General features: G+C 35.1%; 2 pseudogenes; both read left to right on the top strand.

Annotated features, from left to right (window-relative positions):
* Positions 1-4,392: 4,392 nt before the first annotated feature.
* Positions 4,393-5,061, top strand: LOC145994096 (cytochrome c oxidase subunit 2 pseudogene; annotated as a pseudogene).
* A 997-nt stretch (positions 5,062-6,058) lies between these two features.
* Positions 6,059-6,847, top strand: LOC145994347 (cytochrome c oxidase subunit 3 pseudogene; annotated as a pseudogene).
* The last annotated feature ends 14,051 nt before the right edge of the window (positions 6,848-20,898 follow it).

Genomic DNA, 20,898 nt, shown 5'->3' on the forward strand with positions numbered 1-20,898 from the left:
TATAAACAAAATTTAAATAGTAATAAAATTTCTATCAAAATATATCGAATTGCACGACTAACTACTCAATGTAAATGAATACCCTAACTAACAGGAATATTTTGATACTACTCAAACTAGGCACACCTTCCGGTACGCCTACTATGTTACGACTTATCTCACCTATATAAATGAGAGTGACGGGCGATGTGTGCATGCCCTAGAGCTAATAAACCAAAATGTTATTCTAAAACAAAATTACAATTAAATCCAATTTCAAACATAATTACAACACATTATCCAAATCAACATAATGTAACCCATCTCCCCCCCCATTAATAAGCTGCACCTTGACCTGAAATATATTCCAATAGAAAAAAAAACATATATATTTAAATATTCAAACTACGGCGGTATACAAACTGACATTTTACAATAATAGGTCAAATAAAACGTGGAATATCGATTACGGGACAGGTTCCTCTAAATAGAATAAAGCACCGCCAAATTCTTTGAGTTTCAAGATCATAACTAATACTACTCAAACCAAATTCACAATGATAATAATAGGGTATCTAATCCTAGTTTAATATACCACCTTTATAGAATTAATAAAAATAAAGAACAAATTATATTAAAAATTTCACCCAATAAATAAAGCATAAACAACCAAAAATCAATTATTACTACAATTAAGTCAACAACCCTCCACTTATGTCCCCACGTCTAACCGCGGCAGCTGGCACGAATTTAGCCGGACAAAATAAACATTAAAATTCTGTAATCTAATTTACACTAAAATTAAACAAACCCGCACACTGCGAACTAAATCAAAATACACCGTTTCAACCCATAAAAAATTGACGGAAGTTTTTCCTCTCTTTAATAAATACATATGTAAAATTTAACTAGGGAGATTCAAGCTAGAATAAAACTTTAATTTAAAAATATAAAGAGAGGTTCCTTATTATTACATATTATGTATTATATTAAGTTAAATTATAATTAGAAATTATCTCACGAAAATTTCCCCTCTTTATATTTTTTACTCACTTTCCCGTACTATATAGAACACAATTTTTTTTTTCCCTCAAAATTGTGTTCTATATAGATATATTAACTTCTTTTTTCTCTAGACTCAATAAGTGTTAAAATGACATGTTAATTAAGTCAATTACTTTAAGTTAGACTACAAAAACTTAAAAAAAATTAGATAAAATTAAAATCAATTCTGAAGTATTTTATATTATTTAATAAATAGGTTCTACTTATTGATCATAACAATAAAAATCTAATAAATAATATTATTAGCCCACTATTATAATTTAATTATAAATAAGATGTCTGAAAAAGAATTACCATGATAGGGTAAAGTATACATGAAACTTAACATGTTCTTATTAAATTCATTTTTATCAAAAAATGAATTTTTATAACTGAAAGAATTAAACTTTCTCCAATGGTATCAAACCCCATAGTGCATCATACACCAAAATATAATAAAAAGGTAAGCTAATTAAGCTAGAGGGCTCATACCCCACATATGAAGGTTCATAATTAATCCTTCCCTTTTTAATGCTCACAACCCCCAAAAAAATAATATTCCTATTGACCCTCACAATAGGAACCCTCCTTTCTATTTCTTCCACCTCATGATATGGAGCCTGGATAGGCTTAGAAATTAATTTAATATCTTTTATTCCATTAATTTCCACACCAAATAATCAACGAAATACAGAAGCATCACTTAAATACTTTCTAATCCAAGCATTAGCATCATCAATAATTTTGGCCGCAGCATTAGTTATAATTAACGCTGTAAATTTCAATATACAAATCCAACTTCTAACCATAGCTTTATTAATAAAAATAGGAGCTGCTCCATTTCACATTTGAATACCAGAAGTTATAGAAGGAATAACATGAATTAACTGTTTAGTAATGACAACTATTCAAAAAATTGCCCCATCAACATTACTTAGATACGTAATTGACAATTTAAGTATAATTCTAATTTTAACAATTAGAACATCAGCAATTATCGGGGCAATTGGAGGATTAAATCAAACCTCATTACGAAAAATTATAGCCTTTTCATCAATTAACCACATATCATGGATTATCCTAAGAATAGCATCAGAAGATAACACCTGATTAACATACTTACTACTATACATCCTTATAACCACCTCTACCATTATGCTATTTTCAATAAACAAAACATATTATATCCATCAATTGTTTATATTGAAACTTTCCCCCATCAAAAAGATGTCCTTATTTATATCAATACTATCTCTTGGTGGACTACCACCCCTACTAGGGTTTTTACCAAAATGACTAGTTATTATTCAAACAACTAACCTTAAACAATTAATTATAATTATAATCCTAATTAGTATATCACTATTAACTCTATACTATTATTTACGAACCTCACTTACATCAATTTTAATAAATTATAAAACTAATATATGAAATATTACTAACAACAAACCGTTAAATTTAAAAGAACAAGTATTATCGGTAATTACAATTTTTCTTGCAGTGTGTGGACTACCTATAATTCAACCAATTTACATATCTTTATAAAATCTTTACAAGGTCTTAAGTTAATTTTAAACTAATGACCTTCAAAGTCATAAATAAAGGGCATTCTTTTAGGCCTTAATACATATAATGTATCACCCTGAAATTGCAGTTCAAAATTATTATTCTTAACTATAAAGCCAAAATTTAATGAGAGAGCTTAAAACTCATAAATAAATTTACAGTTTATCACCTATAAAACTTCAGTCATCTCATTCTTGCAACGATGATTATTTTCTACTAACCATAAAGATATTGGTACAATATATTTAATTTTCGGGGTATGATCAGGAATAGTTGGAACATCATTAAGAATCCTAATCCGTATAGAATTAGGCCAACCAGGAAGTTTAATTGGAGATGATCAAATCTACAATGTAATTGTAACTGCACACGCATTTATTATAATTTTTTTCATAGTAATACCCATTATAATTGGGGGATTTGGAAACTGATTGGTACCTTTAATAATTGGAGCCCCAGACATAGCCTTCCCACGATTAAATAATATAAGATTTTGATTACTACCCCCATCATTAACTCTACTATTATCAGGAAGAATTGTAGAAAGTGGTGCAGGAACTGGTTGAACAGTATATCCTCCCCTATCTGCAGGAATTGCACATGCTGGAGCCTCTGTTGATTTATCAATTTTTTCATTACATTTAGCAGGAGTATCCTCTATTCTAGGGGCAGTAAACTTTATTACAACAGTAATTAATATACGAACTATAGGAATATCTATAGAACGAGTACCATTATTTGTATGATCAGTAGTAATTACTGCAGTTCTACTGTTATTATCACTACCAGTTCTAGCAGGAGCAATCACCATATTATTAACAGATCGAAATTTAAATACCTCATTTTTTGATCCATCTGGTGGTGGAGATCCAATCTTATATCAACATCTATTCTGATTTTTTGGACACCCAGAAGTATATATCCTAATTCTACCAGGATTTGGAATAATTTCACACATTGTAACTCAAGAAAGAGGTAAAAAAGAAACATTTGGAGTTCTAGGGATAATTTATGCAATAATAGCAATTGGATTCCTAGGATTTATTGTATGGGCACATCATATATTTACTGTAGGAATAGACGTTGATACACGAGCATATTTTACTGCAGCTACAATAATCATTGCTGTACCAACAGGAATTAAGGTATTTAGATGAATTGCAACATTACATGGAACACAAATTAATTACTCCCCATCAATATTATGAGCATTGGGATTTATTTTCTTATTTACGATAGGAGGATTAACAGGAGTAGTATTAGCAAATTCGTCACTAGATATTGTACTACATGATACATACTATGTTGTAGCACATTTTCACTATGTATTGTCTATAGGAGCAGTATTTGCTATCATAGCAGGACTAGTACATTGATTCCCACTATTTACAGGAGTAATAATAAATCCAGATTGGTTAAAAATCCAATTCATCTCAATATTTATCGGAGTCAACCTAACATTCTTTCCACAACATTTTCTAGGGTTAAGAGGAATACCACGACGATATTCAGATTATCCCGATGCATATATAATATGAAATATTGTTTCAAGATTAGGATCAATTTTATCATTTACAGCAGTAATTATTATAATTTTTATTACCTGAGAAGGTATAACAAGCGCCCGACCAACATTATTTAATCTACAACAAGCATCATCAATCGAGTGATATCAAATGTCACCTCCTTCTGAACATACATATTCAGAACTTCCAATACTCCTTACTAACAACTAATATTTAAGGTGGCAGAGAAGTGCATTGAATTTAAGCTTCAAATATAAGGGATACCCCTTACTTAAAAGTGGCAACCTGAAATCAAATAGGATTACAAGATAGATCCTCCCCATTAATAGAACAAATAATATTTTTCCATGACCACACAATATTAATTTTAATTATAATTACAGTATTAGTAGGATATTTAATAGCATCATTATTTAATAACAAATTAACAAATCGAATACTTTTGGAAGGGCAAACATTAGAAACAATATGAACAATTATGCCAGCAATTACCCTAATTTTTATTGCCCTACCCTCTTTACGTTTATTATATTTATTAGATGAAATTAATCAACCTTCATTAACACTTAAAACTATTGGGCATCAATGATATTGAAGTTATGAATATTCAGATTTTATAAAGGCAGAATTTGATTCATATATATCCCCAACAAACGAAATAGCTTTAGACTCATTTCGATTATTAGACGTAGATAACCGAACAGTACTACCAATTAATATAGATATTCGAGTGTTAACTACATCTGCAGATGTATTACATTCATGGGCCATACCATCTATAGGAATTAAGATAGATGCCACTCCAGGGCGACTTAACCAAGCAGGGGTAAACATTAGTCGAATTGGTCTCTTTTTTGGACAGTGTTCAGAAATTTGTGGGTCTAATCATAGATTTATGCCAATTATTGTTGAAACTACAACTCACAAATCTTTTATTAACTGATTAATAAAAATTATACAAGAATCATTAGATGACTGAAAAGTAAGTAATGGTCTCTTAAACCACAAAATAGTAATATAACAACTACTTCTAATGAAAAGAGTTAGTTAATATATAATAACATAGGAATGTCAAACCTAAATTATCCTCGTAGATACTTTTTTATCCCACAAATATACCCATTAAATTGAATTATTTTATTCACAATATTTATATTAATTTATTTTTTATTTTTAATTGTCAACTATTATAATTATAATAAATTATTAAATAATAATAATTCTAAAATAGAAAATAAACCAAAAATTAAATACTGAAAATGATAACAAGATTATTCTCATCATTTGACCCAACATCATCAGTTATAAATATATCACTAAATTGAATAAGAACATTCTTGGGATTATTAATAATTCCGGCCCCATTTTGGTTAATACAATCACGAATCTCTATATTATATAATATAATAATAATAAAATTACATGAAGAATTTAAAACATTTTTAGGAATAATTAGTCACCAAGGAAGAACTCTAATATTTATTAGTATATTTTCAATAATTCTATTTAATAATTCAATAGGATTATTACCCTACGTATTTACTAGATCAAGCCACTTAGTCTTTACCTTAACCCTAGCCCTACCAATATGATTATCATTTATATTATTCGGGTGAATTAATAATACAAAACATATATTAGCACACCTAGTACCGGAAGGTGTACCAGCACTATTAATACCAATTATAGTAGGGATTGAAATGATTAGAAACCTAATTCGTCCAATAACCCTATCAGTACGATTAGCAGCCAATATAATAGTTGGCCACTTAATAATATCAATAATTGGAAATGCAGGAACAATATTAGAAGTTATTGGAATTTCAGTACTAATTTTAGCACAAGTTATATTAATTATTATAGAAACAGCCGTAGCATTCATTCAATCTTACGTATTTGCCTTATTAATTGCTATTTATTCTAGAGAGTCAAAATAACTAATGTCAGCAAATCAAAATCACCCATATCACTTAGTAGATCAAAGTCCATGACCAGCAACAGGAGCCCTTAGAGCAATAATATTAACAACAGGGATAATTAGATGATTTCATCAACAAAATATGATACTATTATTAATAGGAGTAACAACAATACTCCTTACAATAATTCAATGATGACGAGATATTTCACGAGAAGGAACATATCAAGGATTACATACAAATCAAGTTATAATAGGACTACGATGGGGTATAATTTTATTTATTATTTCAGAAGTACTATTTTTCGTATCATTTTTTTGAGCATTTTTTCATAGAAGTTTGTCTCCAACAATTGAACTAGGAATAATATGACCCCCAAGGGGGATTACTCCATTTAACCCAATACAAGTACCTTTATTAAATACAGCAATTCTGTTAGCCTCAGGGGTAACAGTAACATGAGCTCATCATAGACTATTAGAAAAAAATCATTCACATACAATGCAAGCACTTATATTAACACTAATATTAGGAGTATATTTTACTATTCTTCAAGCATATGAATATTATGAGTCCCCGTTTACTATTGCTGACGCAGTATATGGATCTACATTCTTTATAGCAACAGGATTTCACGGGCTACATGTTATTATTGGATCAACATTCCTAGGGGTATGTTTAGCTCGACACATCTCATGCCACTTTTCACCAACACATCACTTCGGGTTTGAGGCAGCAGCATGATATTGACACTTCGTAGATGTAGTATGATTATTCCTTTATATTTCAATTTATTGATGAGGTAGATAATTTACTTAGTATATTTAAAGTACATTTAACTTCCAATTAAAAAGGTTATAATAAAATAAAGTAAATAATTAATATAATTATAAGTACTTCATTATTAATTATAATAATCACATCAATTGTAATAATATTATCCACACTACTATCAAAAAAAATAATTACAGACCGAGAAAAAAGATCACCATTTGAATGTGGATTTGACCCAAAATCCTCAGCACGAATTCCATTCTCTATAAAATTTTTTCTAATTGCAGTAATTTTTCTAATTTTTGATGTAGAAATTGTACTACTATTACCAATAACAGTTATTATTACTAATTCAAAATTAATATATTGACTATGTGTTAGACTCCTATTTCTATTAATTTTACTTTTAGGTTTGTATCATGAATGAACCCAAGGATCACTAGAATGAGCATGCTAGAGTAATAGTTAATAATAACATTTGAGTTGCATTCAAAAGGTATTGAATTATTCAATTTACTTTACTAAGCAAGAAGCAAAAGCAATCAGTTTCGACCTGAATAAATTGGTATATATTACCCTTGCTTACTTGACTGAAGCCAAAGAAAGGCGGCATATTAATGTTAATAATAAAATTAGGGTTATCTCCTCAGTTAAGGGGTATATTATTAAGTGGGGGCTGCTAACTTCCATCCTTAGTGGTGAAATTCCATTAATACTCTTCATATTATTTCTTTAGTATAAAGTTACATTATCTTTTCATGATAAAGCTGAACTTTAAATAAGTTCAAGAAATGTTTACAGAATTATTTTATTCTTCCTAATAACTTCAATATCATGCTTTATTATAAGCTATATAAACACACATAAAGTATTAATAAAATTACTATTAAAAATGAAAATATAAAATAAATATTAAAATAATTAGAATGTATTAGTTGAATATTCAAAGAACCACTCCTTATATATTTATATACTCCCTGCCCACCCATAAGTTCACTTCATCCATAATCAATAGTCTTAATATATAAGCCCCCAGTAACAAATGAACTACCAATTAATCCACCAGATGATAAATAAGGTAAAAATCATATTCCTCCTAATAAATAGTATATTATTTTATTATTAAAAAATGGATAAACGTCAAACAAAAAAGATGTAATATTATACCCAATTCATCCCCCCAATAAAATACAAATAACTGCCCCTATTTTCAAATTAAGGGGGATAATGACAACAAAAACAGAAGGAAAAACTAATCATATTAGCCCAGAACCCCCCACAACGGATAATAATAGCAAGCCTAATATGCCTTTAAATATACCTCACCCCCCCTCATCAGAAAAGAATTGAAATGCTCTACCTCTATAAAACTTATAAAAGGGTGAGACAAAAAACATTTTATATATATATATATATATATATATATATATATAAAATGTTTTTTGTCTCACCCTTTTCACGTGATAAGTTTGCTTTTGACAATCAGATATATATATATATATATCTAGATATATATATATATACTCTGGACAAACCTTTTTTTATTTTTGACAATCTCTTATTTATATATATATATATATATATATAAATAACCGATTTCCAAAAATAAAGAAACTTATCACGTGAAACGAGTGAGACAAAAAACAGAATATACATATATATATAAATAATACAGCATCATCATGAAGCCCAAGGGTGTCGTTTACCAAGTACCGTACTCGAATCTCAAAAATCTGGCTGCCCTCAACGGATTACTCACAAAGAAACAACGAGAAAAGAGACGTTTTTGCTTGTCCAAAGGTCACGGAATGAAATTTTTGCTCAGCACTCCTCAGTTGAAAATATTGCAACGTTTGATGAAAAAACACACACGGGAGGTTTCATATTCAGCATTCCAGCAATTCTAGCGCCTTTGGGTGAAGTTGGAAGTGTGCCAGGTGTTATTGCGGATATAGCAAAAACCGTAATCGACTCGAAAAAGAACAAGACGGAATTGGAAGAACAGAAACGTCACAACCTAGAAATGGAGAATTAAGAAAAAGGCGAATTGAGCAAGTTTTAAAAAAGAAGAACCGCTCAGTAACCGCGACATTGAATCTCTGATCGAACCGTTGGGAATCAAACACTTCAGAAGAGTTTTCATGTCAGATTCTTTACCCTCCGCCGAAGAAAAAATTAGTGTGGAGTCGTCAACTTGGACAATTACGAAAATCTAGGCAAGCATTGGAAATGTTATCTCAAAAATGCAAACAACAACAACGCTTTCGTTTTTGATTCTTTCGGAGGTGTTCCACAGTCGATTTTAGCGAAATATCTCAATGCTTCCAACCTCTACTACAACAACGAGAGAATCCTAGGTTTCAAGGAAGAGAACTGCGGTCACCTCTGCGTTTCCATGCTCTCATACATGTCTCGAATAAATAACCCATGAATTCGAGATTTCTAGAAAGCATCGTGGAACCTGAAACAGCATCATCATGGGAATGTTCCATCTCACAAGCGAGACGTCGGTCCTGAAACTCTCGTTGCACGACGATATCGTCTATCCTAAATCCATAGCCCTCTGTGCATTCTACAGCATGTGCCTGATGCCCAACGTGACCGAACATAACAACACCATCAAGGTCGAAAACAAAAAAATTCAGCATCATGCCGTGGCAGTACAATTTCTCCTCCTTGCAAGCCGAATTACCGAGAGGAGTACTTCTCTCTCAAAATTCCGTGACCCACAGAGTCGAGTTGGTGTTGCTACGAAAACCGTATACCTGCGTACGATCGGAGAACTTTCGGGTTTCGAGAACAACACAAAACTCGAACCTGGAATCAAGCATTTCGGCGCCAACATTCCAAAATTCCTGGCCATCAAGAATCTGAACGTGCACTGCAACGTCGCGGAAGGAATGATCACAAAAGCAGACAATATCGGTCACAAGCAAACGGAAATAGTAGCGAGCTTCAAACCAAATTCGGAATTCGTGGAACCGATCATCTTCACGCCCTCGTCGCCGATATACATTCCGGTATGTCGCAACTGAATCGACCAGATTGAATTGCTGGTGACAAACGAAAAAGGTGAGGTTGTGAATTTCGAACGAGCAACGTCAACGACCATCGTCGAGATCAACATATAATAAATAACCATCATGGAGCAAATAGAAAGTTAGGAATTGCAATCTTTCACTCAAAACCATCGCACGTTCGCCAATCTCAACGAACCGAACCGGGAAATCTAGTTCGACGTGGATGTAGGGGACGGATTCGTTCATCATCACAGATCGGACTTGTACGTTAAATTCGACGTGGCGACAAAAGAAACTCGAGAAGCATTCCCGCCCAACGCAACTTTGAAACTTGTGGAGAACTTCGTGCCCTACCTGTTCTCGTATGTCGAAGTCAGAAAACACGCAACGGTCATCGATCGAGTAGATTATCCAGGAATCCCTTCCACGGTAGTGGGAACGTTTATACTTTTGAAAACGGATGTCGCTTACTACCAAGAGGGAGGATTCGAAGCGGAAACGAAAGGTCACACGGTACTGTTTCCCATGCGTCTACTTCCGTGTTTCTTCTCGGACAACAAGCAAATCATGTGGAAAATAGGTTTGAGAATCTCTTTTCGCAGATCAACGAACGACAACAACGTCTCGATGCGATACAGTAACTTGGGTCCGCACGGGATCACTCCGCTTAAAAACACTTTGCCCGAAGCAGCAAAATGCATCATTCCAGCAATGGAGCTGGAAATACGAAACCAACCATGCCCTCAAGTACAAAGCGCATATTTTGAGAAATCCGCAGGTGCCCGTTCAATTTTGCAGTTACCAGTGCGTGCAGAAACTCGCTTCGGGCAACCATTACTAATTCGACGTTACGAATCAGTTCAACAACGTACAGTTCACCATGACAGATTTTGTCGTCGGACTTTTTCAAACCGGGAGGGACAACGACAAGCAAAATATTCCAGCAAGTTCGACAACTGCAAGATCAAGAACGCATACCTCAAGAACGGAAGGAACGAAGTTTTCCCGCGCAAAAATTACAACCTCGACATAGCTCAAGATGATTTTCTCAAGTTATACGAAGCGTACTCCGCTTACAAAAGAGTGACCGAGGGAAACGTGGACGTGTACTACACCCCGAGCGCATTCAAAGCGCACAGACCCATGTTCGTCATCAACACGTCGAAGAGGAAACAAATGGTGGTCAACGATCGCACCAACATCAAGATACTGTGCGAATTTCACGATCCAATCCCCGACGACACCGTCTGCAGCGTCAACCTGGTAGCAGAGAAATCTTGCGTTCAAGACGTCAAGAACGAGAGGGTCAAGGGACAGTTTTAAAAACTAGCGCAAGTTGAAAAGTTTATTTCACATCACTTGTAGAAAAAAAATCGCAATTAAATTGTCAAAAATTACAAAAATCGTAAAATCGCAACCGTATCTCAAATTTGCAGCTATGTTATTTATTTAGAATTTCTCATGGACAGGAAGTAAAAAATCCGGTTACGTAAAAAATTCAACATGTTTATATTTTTTTAAAGAATGAAAAATACGCCTTGGAAATTTCAACCAACCAATTCTATTTGGATTGGAGAAACCTATTCTCATTTTTTTCCGAACTTTCAATCGCCACCTCTATTGTTACCTTGACTCAATTTTCAAATTAGCCATTACCAAAATTTACCACAAGGTTCCTAAATGACATGTTGACGTGGAAAAAAATCGACGTAGTGAGAAAAAAGGTAACCGAAAATTCCAACATCCGAATTTTGACCATAGATGGCTCTGTCTTCACCTATCAAAAATTCCGCAAAATTCGAAAAAATCGCCAGCGTATCTCGGAAACCCTATATTTTGAAATGTTTTTTTCCAAGTCGTCCCCAGCGTTGAAATACCTAAAATTGCGAAAAACACGGAGATTTTTGAAGGTGCGTACGGAATTTGTTTGGAGGTGCTAAGTTCAAGGGTGACGAGGGGGTTGGTTCACCAAAATTTTTGTGATTGCTTTATGCATCTTAGAAGATTACTCCGAGGGCCCTCGAGGGCGTGACAAATCAAAAGAGTACATCGTAGAAGATTACTCCGATGGCCTTTCTTACTTATGATGAAATTCTTACTTATGATTACCTTGAACGTAACTTATTATACTAGTGCAAAAGCAGTGGTTGGAAGTAGCGCGCTACTGGATCTAGCTACGAAATTTGTAGCGGTAGCTGTAGCGGCGCTACATTTTGAAAATTGTAGCTGTAGCTGTAGCGATGCTACAAAATTCCTGTAGTTGTAGCCAAAATTTCGCTACCGCTACATTTCTTCTGCATTTTGAGGAAAATTTTGAATCTGACCACAGCGTTAAAGTAAAATTCGACAATAACGCTTACTTTTGCAGGAAGTTTATAACCCCCCCTATAGCCCAATATTGGGCCCTGGCTTACCTACCGACTGATGGCCTCCCTCCCACGCGGGCCCCAATGGGGGCATGGAGATCTGCATCCAGACTAGGGGGACGGGTGGTTGGCCCGACCAACCCCCAGCCGTCGTAAGACTTCTTCACTCACTCGGAGCTCCCCAATTTCCTTACGATGGTGGGTTGCCACCTTCCTTATACACACCAGCCCCATACTGAACCCGGGATCGAACCCATGTCGTCCCGCAGCCGCCGTCCAAAGAAAGGTGCCTTAGACCGCACGGCCACGGAGGAGGACAGGAAGTTTATAAAAAACTCTATCATATGCAAATAATCTAGATCATAAATATCTTGATCTCGCAGATTATAGAAAACTGCGAAATTTATTTCATTAGTATGGAATACATTTAATATCCAGATAACTAAACTGTACTGACATATGTGAATATATTCTGGCTAACAGCTATGATTTTTTAGCTTCATCCCTATTTTGGTGAGAAACATGCGTCATTTATTGCACCCCTGAAAAAAAAACACCAGGAACAAATCCTGTGGATATCCATGGTGTAAGAGACAGGAAATGTAATTCATTACTGTGTAAAACACTTCTTACAGTGTAAAAACGAGCCATCAATGGATGGACAATGACAATGCAACAGTGCCAGCCAGCATTCAGTGGCTCAGTACGTTTTCAGCATTGATCATTTCCAGCAAGAAATTATTGTTACAAAAATGATAGACATACACTTTCTGGAATTACAATTACTTTCGTCATAATATTTGTTCACAAATTTTAAAATTGCAATACGTTTAGAACACTCGGGTTTACGAGTACACTTCAGTTCCCTCAATATATTTTCTGATATTGTGAAACATATGTACGAGTTATTGCCTTTTCTGCAGAGACGATAATTTTCTTTAGTAAATAAAAAAATAATATACAATTTCCAAATGTTTGCATTTCGTCTACTTTTACGTTCTTATTCTGTAACTCTTGCTAATCATGACGATGAGGATGAATTGTTTATTTTGTTATTCTGTTATCTAGAGTCACCTTCTGCTACTTTTGACTAATTATGAGAATAAGGAAGAATAATGAATGATGATGAGTAGTGTGGGGAATGGAGGAGCACGAAGATCCATACTCCCAACTAGCCGTGTTTCCTAGTTTTTGTTTTGAGTCCACTTTATGCACAGTTAAGCTAATCGAGACGATCAGAATCATTAGTGCCTCTGCCAGTTATTGAACCTGGAGCCCTTTGCTTTCAAGGTGACAAAATTTCCACTGTGTCTTCAGGGAATCATTCCCAACAGGAAACCTACGTAAAACATCGCTCCACCTGTTGCTCATTTACCTATACCAAAGCAGCATCCCCCAGCTATCCACAAAGTTAGAGCAAACATCTAACGAATTACGGGAATTATGATAATAAATAACAATCTATTTTCCAGTAAGTACAACTATCATACTAGGGGCTTCTTTTGAATATCCCTGTGGTTGTTTCAATTATTTTTTTATGCAAAAGTAGCGCAAAAGTAGTGACGTAGCGAGTAGCGCACATGAGTAGCGTAACGAGCTACATTTTGGTAAATGTAGTTGTAGCTGTAGCGAAGCTACATTTTTGGATGAGTAGTGGTAGCTGTAGCGAAGCTACTTTTAAAAGGTAACGTTCTGATCACTGTGCAAAAGTAGGTCAAAGGATGACTCTAGTTCCTAACGTTTCACCTACTGCAAAAGTAGGTCAAAGCTCATACCGTTTCCAACTACTCGTGAACGATTGTAAAAAGAATAGTAGCTTATATCACGTAATATCGTAATAGTTATATCACGTAAGATCGTAAGAATAAAAACAACACATAGTCCGTATAAGGTCGTAAAAAATATAGGTTTAGTTATACCACGTAAGATCGTGGCATACCTACAAAGTATGAGGTGGGAAAAACCGTAAAAATTGTACTGGAACGTCATCTAACGGTATAAAATCCACAAAAAGAATCGTCATAATATCATACAACTGAGGCTAAATCCATAGACAAAGGGAATACCTACAAAGTATGGGGTGGAAAGTAACCTACTATACTACTTACTTGACAAATTATAAGACGAATCGATATTAATTAGTCCCAACTTAGAATTTTGTGAAAGGCATGGTTCATCATGTCCTATCATCCATTTGATAGCATCATCAATCATCCTCATCGCCTTTGTTGTCGCAAGTGCTAGAAAAGCAATATAAAATTAGCAAAATTAATAAATTAATAAATGACATTTCAGCGATTTCACGGAGGGACTCAGTTGCATATACACAAAGTTTCATTAATCGGGAAATAAGAGCCCCCCTCGTTCTGCTTCATTGTCATTTTCCCTCCACTTTGCCTTCCGCGATTAACCTGATGTTGATTAATGCAACATTATTTAAAAAACAACCAACGAAACAATCCACAAAGTGCACCAAAGCGGCGCATATTATGAATAGGTAAACTATGTGATATTATGCTAATTTAGAATTTAGTAATAAAATGGGAATTTTGAGGAGTTCAGTTAAGCGGCTGTACATCCATTACGTAATCGCGATATCATCAAATTGTACAAATCGTGTCTACACCTACGTAAAGTGTCAGTCCCGTCATAGGCGTGTGCAGACCCTCTGATTAGAGGGGCAAAAGCCTTGATGATAGTTCAGGCCGGAAAGATATACGTAATTTCATCTCACTTGTTTAAATTTTATTGCATTGAAGGGTGTGTTTATATATACACCCCCCCACAATCATATACATGCATACATACATACATACATACATATACAGCACACACACACATACATATACATATATACGAACAGTAAAAATCATATAAATTGTCTCTCAAAGGTGCGGATATCTTTTCCTCCAAACAATTGTTCATGCACTTAAGAAAAAAACCTTTTAGCAGCAGTACTTTTCTCCTCGGTAATTTAAAATGCATTTCGCGAGCAATACATTTCCAGATCCAAATTTTTTGTTGCAAAATGAAAACAATATCCATTTAAAAACGCAAAAAAATGTAATGGAGCGCCATATTATTCTCTTTAACAATTTTTTCAGTTAGATCGTTTGGCGTCCATGGTCAACTCCCGCCGACCCCTAGCTACGGCTCTGAACTTGACAAGAGTGCAAGAAAGCAGACATTGCGAGCAAAACTATCAAGAAAAGTTTACAAAATATATTTATATTTAACCCTTTCGGTCACAGATATGATATAATTTGAAATAAATCTCCATTTTTATGTATAATGTTTATTTTGATGTAAGAATGAAGAAAACAAAAACATAAAACAGTTTTGAGTACAGGATATGCAGGTATGTGCGCAGCATGTCCAATAGATAGGACAGTGTGACTTGTTGGGCTCCAAGTGTTATAAGTTGTGAGCTTTATATGTTTCTTTATTTGTCCAATGTATTGTACGCTATGAACGAAAGGGTTAAATAAAACTTGAAATCAAGGGGGCATTTACAGATCTGTACCCTCTCCCCCGCAGGTGCTCTTGGCGGTCTGGAATAAAAATGCAAGAAAGACGTGAAAACTAGTTCCATCTTGAGTATCATTTTGTCCTGCTACTCTTAGATTCTGTTAGTCTTGCTTTTCTTTACTGCCGTGTTTGCCCCCCTAAAATTGATTTCCGTTGAAAATTGGGGGGGAGCTGTGGTTGCGCTACTGCACCCCCACCCCGGTAGTTGCTTTGAAATTCCGTCGGCTTGAAAATACTTAATATTCTTTACGACTATAATATCGTTTAATAAAGCCGATTTGATTCATCTATCCTAAATTTCTAGGTGAAAATATAATAATATTGGGGAATAGATGTCTGGAAGGGGTGCAAAGATTGCCACATCTTCTCCTTAGAAAACGAATGTCAACCAAAAAGTACGTTTTCACATGTATAATTTGATTTCAGTCATAATAATTTACATGAATGTTATAATGAGGATGCAGGAATTCGATAATTTCAAATTCAAGACGTGTCTCTTGAGGGGGGAACACTATTGCTTTTCTTTACTGCCGTGTTTGCCCCCCTAAAATTGATTTCCGTTGAAAATTGGGGGGGAGCTGTGGTTGCGCTACTGCACCCCCACCCCGGTAGTTGCTTTGAAATTCCGTCGGCTTGAAAATACTTAATATTCTTTACGACTATAATATCGTTTAATAACGCCGATTTGATTCATCTATCCTAAATTTCTAGGTGAAAATATAATAATATAGGGGAATAGATGTCTGGAAGGGGTGCAAAGATTGCCACATCTTCTCCTTAGAAAACGAATGTCAACCAAAAAGTACGTTTTCACATGTATAATTTGATTTCAGTCATAATAATTTACATGAATGTTATAATGAGGATGCAGGAATTCGATAATTTCAAATTCAAGACGTGTCTCTTGAGGGGGGAACACTATTATCGGGGTAATATTCCCCATGGAAAAATGTGTGGTTGGATATAGGAAAAATGCTTGTGGAACGATTAGGGCTATAAGAATTCCGTCCGTGACGGAGTGGTTAGCACAGTGCGCTACGATGTCTGATGTCCTGGGTTCGAATCCCGTCGTGCGTATGGATGTTCTTTCTGAATGCCCCTTCATCAATTTCATCATATCACTTATCCTCGTGATCGCGATTAGCAACAGGTGAAAGAATTGTGGCGTCAGTGGTGAGTCATATTTGGTATAGTTGAGGAGCTCGAAGGGACTTGGGTAGAGGCTAGAAAATATTAACCAATGAGATAAGGTTTTAATAAATGAATGAACCAATCAGAGAAGATCAATGAAAAATAATATTCATATTGAGGGGTCTTTTGTCCTAGAATCTATAAATAACGAGCAGAAGACGAAGCGGTCCAAGAGTGTTCTCAAGTGTTTGGCTTGAAAGACGTGCTGATTTTAGCGTGACACAGTTGTTGCAGTGCAACTAAGGCTTTTTAACTTGGTAAGTATCTTTTTTGTGTACTACATTTGATTTCAAGTTGCTTTTACTTTAATGGAAACAAAGTTTAAACGTTTTTACATTATTACTGAAAGTATTATACAAAGAATACCAGAAAATAACACCAATAATATGTATTGTTATTTTTCCAGGTTCTGTATCTCTCTCCCTGAATTCAACGAACGAACGAAGAATAGCTTCCATCTCCAGGGCCAACATCAGTGCGGTGAGTACTGACGAATTCATTTTTAAACAATTTTACCCTGGGATTATACACTTCTCCAGCTGATATTATTAACACATATTACAACTATTGCGAGAGGGGAGTTTTCTTGAACGATTACCAATATTCTGATCCGACCTTGTTTTGTGAAACTGATCACAATATACTGAATCAAATTGGGGCGGGGGAACATAATTTGTGTGTGGTTGCAGAAAGGGAGAGATATTTCAGACGGTTTGCCATGCTAGGAAGGGAGGTTTCTATTGATATTCCAACGCAGGTAGTTGGAAACCCCCAATCTTTTGTTAGTGCAATGTACCAGTTTCTGGTGGGAAGGTTTTTTTTATGATGTTGTGCCCGAAAGTCAAGTTCGGAGTTGTTATTTCTGCGGGAGGTAACAACAGGGATATCTATATCCCTTGTCGTCGCCTTTCAGAATCAAATGCGGACATTATCCAGCATTATGTTGCCAAAGTTATCAATAGCATTTAGTCTTTTAGTGGGGGAACACCATTAAATGAACGGCGCATATTGTGGAACCGAGACGCGGAAGAGGAAAGAACAAGTTCCGTCTCTACAGAAAGTATGCACCTTTATTGACGCTGCATAATCCTAATGAGAGACAGCGAACTATCACTGTAATCAAAAACGATGATAATCTTTGTCTCCCTAGAACAATTACACTTGGCAAAGCCAAAGTCGACAAAGACAGACAAAAGATCTGGTATTTTACACGCTATGATAATAAATTTAGCGAAGCTGTTCTGCGTTTGTGCCATGAAGCAAGCGTCGACCCTTCCAACGGGTGTATAGTGGAAGACATTATTAAATTCCAAAATAATCTTAGTCCCGAGTACCAGATTGTTATTTTTGCGATGAATAACGAGGAAAGGGACTACGACGTGATTCGGTCTACTCCTTTTTCCCCTAAAAAATCAATTTGTTTTATTATAACGAATACTTTGGCATAGTCAATTCTGTTCCTAGACTTATGGTAAAACATTATTATTGCCCCAAATACCAAATAGGGTATAATAACAAATTCCAACATCCGGATTGTACATTACACTGTTCTAAATGTGAGGGTAGTCACGGGGAAGAAAATACTAACTCTCTCCCGCGAAAATGTGAAGCATGTAACCGTACGTTTCTGTCTGGAAAATGTTTCCAGAATCATTTGCGTACAGAAGGGAGAAAATCTAATGTGTGCGAATCGATTCACCAGTGCAATATCTGTTGCAAAACAGTGAACAAGAGAAAGCGTAAAACTGAAGATAGATGTGAAGAATTCTTTTGCTAAACCTGTAACATTTGGTCAACCCTACACACAATTGTTACGTTCTCCAGGTCAAAGTAGATCTAATCACTAAATTTCTTTATATTTTTTATGATTTTCAATGTATGTTGGTTCAGGACGAAGATGCCTAGAAACACGAAGTGCATCTGGCTGTTGCTAAGCAGGCTTGTCACTCTTGTAAAACTCTGAAGCAGATTTCTGTGAAACGTGTGGGCCAATGAATATTTTCCCCAACATTGAAGAATGTATTCATTATATTCAAACTCCAAAAGAAGGGTTTTGAAAAAATTGTGTGCATTGCACATAATGCGGGACGTTACGATACCCATTTTGTATTGAGTTATTTGATCACTAAAGAAAATATTATGTCTTCAGTAATTATGAGAGGTCGTAATATTATCGAAATGAGCGTGTGCAAGAAAATCATTTTCCGTGATTCATTAAATTTCATGTTAATGAAATTAAAAGACTTACCTACAAGTCTGGGTCTCGGAGATGAACTGTGTAAAGGGGACTTCCTCTATCTTTTCTCTACGCCTGAGAACCAACATTATGTATGGGCATACCCTTATATATTTCCTTTTATGATGCGGATGCCAAGTCCACTAAAGAACGCGAAGAAATGCGGAAGTGGTATGAATAAACTGTTCAGACAGGGAAAATATTTGATTTCCAAAAAGAGTTGCGACAGTATTGTATTAGTGACTTGGAAATCCTTGCAGCTGCGTGAATTAAATTTTGAAATTTAATTGAAAAATTGTCGGGAATTCATTCTTTCTGAGATGCGCCACACTTGCATCTTTAGCCTCATTGATATTCAGGGCTAAATTTCTAAAAGAAAACACGCTTATCAAGATACCGCCGATGGGATTTCGGGACCAGGATAATTATTCATTAATTTCGTTGAAATGGATGAAATGGGTAGAATATACCAACAATATCACATTGAGGCATGCTGGCAATCTCGGAGAAGCGAAAGTAGGGCGTTATAAGCTGGACGGGCTCCATGGAGAGACTAAAACTGTGTCAGTTTCCTGGGGTGTTACTTGCACGCTTGCAAGTTATGTTCCCCTGAAAATAGGAATCAGCCCCTTAAGGAAACAGGCGAAACATTGAATCAGAGGTACGAACACACAGTAACAAGAAAAGCGTAGCTGGAGCAAATGGGGTACACGGTAATTGAAAAATGGGAATGTGAGTTCCATGACGAAATCAAAACCATTGAGGAACTTCGCAAATTTATTGGTCACAACTGGTACTCCTTTGACAGCCCTCTTATCCTTAAACATGCCTTCAATGGCTGTCGTACAAAACTTTTAAGGGCCCTATACGAACGCCAAGATGGCGAGAATTCAAGTATGAAACTTTTAGATCTTGTTTCCCTTTACCCGGCCTTGATGAAACAGCAAAAGATGCCTAAGGGAAAACCTGTTATTTACTCCTCCAAGTTTCCCCCACTGGAGAAAATATTCAGGGTAGTAAAGTGCGATGTTCTCCCGCCTAAAGACTTATATTTATTTAGCCGTGCTTGGCATGACGTTCCATAGCAAGTTAATGTTTTCTCCCTGCTGGTCATGTGCACAAAGTGAGAATCAGGAAGAGTGCCCTCACACAGAAAAACAAAGATACTTACTTGGGAACTGGGTATCAGAAGAACTCAAGTTGGCTATAGATAAAGGATACAAAATAATCAAGATTTATGAAGTATGGGATTTTCCTTCTGCACAAGAATCAGATAATGTGATCAGAGAATACGTAGATACTTTTCTTAGACTCAAACATTTTTATCGAACTTGAGGGTATTCACCTTGTCAAGGAAGAAATTGGATACAATGCTGGGCTGCGTTAAATATCCAAAATACCCCTTAACTAGCTTTTTGGTAAATTCGGGGAAACAATTTTAAAAACTGAGTCTGTTTTTGTCAATACAGAAAATGAATTCTATGATATTATTAGTGTAAACCTATTGGTTCTAATTAACCCTTGTAGGTATGCCTAGTATTTAACCTCAGTTGTGACATATTTTGATGATTTTGATGATTTTATGGATTTTATTGCGTTCGACAATGTTCTAGCCTATTTTTTGCTCAATCTTATTTTTGGAGCCTCACCTTTGTAGGTATGACATGATCTTACGTGATATAACTTAACGTATTCACTTTTTACAGCCTTTTACGGGTTAAAATAACCTACAAAGTGTAAAATGGT

The sequence above is a fragment of the Lepisma saccharinum genome, chromosome 10 (genome assembly GCF_977018435.1).
Source record: "Lepisma saccharinum chromosome 10, izLepSacc3.1, whole genome shotgun sequence".
In the NCBI taxonomy this organism is placed as follows: Eukaryota; Metazoa; Arthropoda; class Insecta; order Zygentoma; family Lepismatidae; genus Lepisma; species Lepisma saccharinum.